Source organism: Zingiber officinale, chromosome 11B (genome assembly GCF_018446385.1).
Source record: "Zingiber officinale cultivar Zhangliang chromosome 11B, Zo_v1.1, whole genome shotgun sequence".
Lineage (NCBI taxonomy): Eukaryota > Viridiplantae > Streptophyta > Magnoliopsida > Zingiberales > Zingiberaceae > Zingiber > Zingiber officinale.
Genome location: NC_056007.1, coordinates 77,017,557 through 77,022,002, shown reverse-complemented (window position 1 = coordinate 77,022,002; position 4,446 = coordinate 77,017,557). Strand labels below are relative to the sequence as shown.

At 33.1% G+C, this 4,446-nt stretch overlaps 2 long non-coding RNA genes across 2 annotated transcripts; both read right to left on the bottom strand.

The window, feature by feature from the left end:
* Positions 1 to 1,313: 1,313 nt before the first annotated feature.
* On the bottom strand, positions 1,314 to 1,810 carry LOC122034925. The gene is made up of 3 exons (XR_006126827.1): positions 1,714 to 1,810; positions 1,535 to 1,637; positions 1,314 to 1,450 (listed from the first exon to the last, which is right to left on the bottom strand). It is a non-coding gene; the product is annotated as an uncharacterized LOC122034925 (long non-coding RNA).
* A 634-nt stretch (positions 1,811 to 2,444) lies between these two features.
* LOC122033510 lies at positions 2,445 to 2,894 on the bottom strand. Its single transcript, XR_006126566.1, has 3 exons — positions 2,843 to 2,894; positions 2,649 to 2,712; positions 2,445 to 2,572 (listed from the first exon to the last, which is right to left on the bottom strand). It is a non-coding gene; the product is annotated as an uncharacterized LOC122033510 (long non-coding RNA).
* Positions 2,895 to 4,446: the final 1,552 nt, after the last annotated feature.

Genomic DNA, 4,446 nt, shown 5'->3' with positions numbered 1-4,446 from the left:
TAGCGAAATTCATATTAATTGGAGTACCAGCAAAATATAAACTCGTTGCGAATTTCAGCGAAATATAGATCGTTGGAAATTTCCAGATCGTATTTCATTGAAATTTATAAAACTACGTGGTAATTGAAATTTTCCAGCCAATTTGGGAAATTAGTTGAAATTTCCAATGGTAAATTCGTTTGGAAACTTCCATGAATTTAAATTAGATTAAACTTCCAGCAATTTATACTTTTCGTTGCAATGTTACGATAAATCATTAACCAGCGAATCTAAATTAGTTACCAAAATTTGTCCCAAAAATAAAAAAAAATATCCAGCCCTATATAATTTCAATATTTTTTCCTATTACAATTTTTTTCAAATAGATTCAACATATATAAGAGCACTAAACACATTAACAGATTCAACATATTCACCACTAAACACAATAACACAAATATAAATCAAAAATCAACTAACATATTAGTGTACAACAAAATAAATACAAACATCAATAATATAAACCCAAACACATGCACCATTAAAACATGTTGTTCCATATACAACCTAAACTAAGAGCATAAAACTAACAATACAACACATCATCATCCAACAATACAAACTACAACAATATACAACTACAACTAACACCCTAAACCAAACACTACAATAAAGTTACAACAAACATGTCATAGTATCCAAATTCCAATATCATACAAGAACATGAAAAAGATAGAGTTGAAGATAATCTTATGGAGATCCTTCTCAGTCCAAATCCTTCTTCTACCTACATCAAAAGATAAACAAAGAAAAAGAAAATCTTATAAACCAACACAAAAGTAAATAGGTAAAGACTTACATATTTTTACATCAATACCACCATCATCTTCACCTACCAACCCTGTTTGAAACAAAAATAAGAATACTAATCAAAATACAAAAATTAAGAATTTATAAAAGCGATAAAATAAAAGAAGTCAAAAATTCTAATTACAAACACTCATGCATCATCATCAACATCATCGGCGGCATCATCATCGACATCATCATCGTCATTAGCATCATCACCAATACCAGGAGGAATATAGCTTGAACCCGATCTAAATTGTTGTAAAAGAAAGGCTTGTTGTTTACGCATTTCAACCATATCTAGATCTCTTTGTGAATTTTGTTTTTGAATTTCTAAAATTTGCTGATCCCTTTGAGATATTATGCCTTTCAAATTGTCAACCTCTTCAGTTAAGCTATGAATCTGTGCCGTTACTGCGGGTGGGGTAGAAGAAGATAAAGATCTTCGAGGAACATTATGGATTCTACTCATAGAACTCATACCTATTATCCTTCCCCCTTTGACTCCCCCACTGGCCTCTAACCATAAATCTAAATTATTAGTAACAGACGGCTCAGATCCCTCAATATTATCACCATCACCTGAACTTCTTTGAGATAATGATAGCTCATCATATCTCTCCTATGAAAAATTAAAACCTTAATTAGAGCAAATAGATAAGTAATAAAATCTAAGTTAAAATTATGATTAAAGATTAAATCAAACCTTAATTATTCTAGCTCTATCTCCACTCCAAGTCTTGTCTTTTTTTTTGAAAAGTGCGGACGAAAGTGTCTATAAAATCGGGCTCTTTTCCCAAATCCCTAGACTAAAAATAATACGATTAGAAATAATATAATAACAACAAATATATTAAAAATCTAATTGTAGAGTTGAAAATTTACCAATCTACGTGAATGCTCCTCGATATTTATAGATCCTCCTGCATATATTGCACGTGAGTCTCCAGAATTATAAGCTTGATTTATTTTATTCCGCAAAATTGCAGATCCTAACCCAATTGTCCGTCGTGATAAAGGGAGGCTTTTTTCCAGTACTTTTGGCATGGTTTAATACATGGCGAATGTGATCACCACATTTCTTTTTGAAAATTCTTTTAACTTCCATCTCAAAATAAGGGTCCCAACTAAATAATCGCTGAAATGAAAAAAAAACAATAGATTATACATGAACGTAATTGTTTTTTATATAAAATAAATTAGTTATACCTTAAACTCGCACCACCAGAGTTCTTTTGTGGGTGCTGGAGTGCTTGAGTATGACATTGATTCTCCTTTCCAAAAGTTATTCACAATTTGATTAATCTCACGAACAATAGTTATTGAATTTTCAAATCTATCATAAAATTACAATAAACAACGTTAAATAATTAAGATAGTTAAAATATAATAATTTTAATACTTACGAGTCTCCAAGAGGGACTATATGCAGTCGAGCGTCGGCAATATCAACGGTTGAGTGTCTGGCAAGTATCGGCGACTCAAGTGGGGAAGGTGAATGGCCATGTGAAGGTCCTACCGGTGACTGGCCACATGAAGGTCCTACCGGTGACTGGCCACATGAAGGTCCTGCCGGGGACGGTCTACGTGAGGGTACTGCCGGCGACTGGCCATGAGAAGGTTCTGCTGGTGACTGCCCACGAGAAGGTCCTGCCTGAGGGGAGGGCGTAGGTACCATCCTATCAGATGGTGAATCAATCTGGCCAATGCTTGAATGGTGTCGTCTATGGCGTGCCCGTCGAAACTGTCAACCAAAAATCAAAATTAGAATAAAAGAAATAAAAAACTTAATGCTTGCTGAAGAAATATGAAAAACTTACAATATCCATAATATAAAAGTCAGAGAGCGAGAATCTGCAGTGATAATGTCTCACCTCTAATGACCTATAGAACAAAAAATAGCACAAATATAACATATATAAATTTAACAATGAGATATTATGTAGACAATTAATTAAACTATGAATTTTATAAATTTACAAATTAAAATTAAATATAAAAAAACTTATCGTACATGTTAAAAATCAAAGTTGTCGTCGTCCTCCTCGTCCTCGTCCTCGTCCTCGTCCTCTTCCTCCTCCTCCTCCTCCTCCTCCTCCTCCTCATCATCATCATCATCTGTCATTATCCATCAACCTCCTTGGAATTCTTTGGCATCCACATTTCTCCTACTCTGGCTGAGATCTAAGCAATGTTGAGATAATATATTCTCAGTCGCGAAATGTATTTAACTATCCTCATTGATATACGATATCTTTGATGTTCTCTATTTTTTTCCGTGCTTTAGTTTAAACATTACCAATCCATTTATCACGTTTCAAGCTAGGGTATGAAGCATAGAACACTTAGATACGGCTTGTTGTACTCCAAAACAAAGGTTCATATCTCTTATGCATAATCTTTATGATTTATTTCAACTAAATTATAATATGGATGCACCTTCGTCCCTACGATAGGATCAAACCCGACACATAAATAAGATAACTTCGCATTTCTGGACCGGTATTCTATCTCTATAATTTCATCGGTAGACCATAAAATCATTGCTTTACCTCCATCATTGGATGGTGAACACATACCCCACTATTCATTGTAGTCTTCCCTTTTCCATATTCTTGAGTATGAAAATTATATCCATTTATGAAATATGCTGGCCAAGTGCGTACCATTGCTTTTGGACCCCAAGATAGATGAAATAACATTTGATGTTCGAGATCAGCTTGATTATCATAAATCTAAACTCAAATGAATATGTTATTCAGTTAAAATATACTATACCAATACGATAAATTAGAATACAAGGTAAAAATTACTTACATATGATTTGAACCAAGGTGCAAATTCTTGATCGCAGAAACGATCAAACTCTAGTGTTGGCATATCAGAATACAAGTTTTGAAAAATCCTATCATAAAAATTGAATTATACTAACAAAAAGTTACGATAAAAAAATAGGAAAGATATACTAACTCGAAATATGGTGATACTTCTGGACAATTAAGTAAAACATATGTCTGGGCTGCTCGCCATTCTTGATCAGTTAAATATCTTTGCTTACATTGTCCACTCGGTCGACCAAGATAATTAAAAATTGAGAATATGTTCGTATTGGGATCAATAGGACCTTCATCATTTCTTCCAGGTCTTCGTCTTTTGGTCTGAATGTGAGGCTCAAAATAATACGATGCAAAAGTTGTTACTTCCTCCACAATGTATGCATTAACAATAGAGGCTTCAACATGTGCCTTATTTTTTACTTTTTTCTTCAAATGATATAAAAATCTGATTGAAATATAACAATTTGTATTAGAGGAATATATATAAAAAAGTTATAAATTTACAACGCATTAATAACGAAGTATATAAGATAAAACAAAATATACCTTTCAAATGGATACATCCATCGAAAATGGACTGGTCCTCCAACTTTGGCCTCGTATGGCAAGTGAACCAAAAGATGTTTCATTGAATAAAAAAATGAAGGTGGAAAGATTCTTTCTAAATTACACAAAATAATTGGAATGTATCTGATTACCATCCATAAACTCAACATTACTAGATGCAAAATTTAAAAACTGTCTCAACCCAGTAATAAACTCATCAGTTAAACCCCCACGG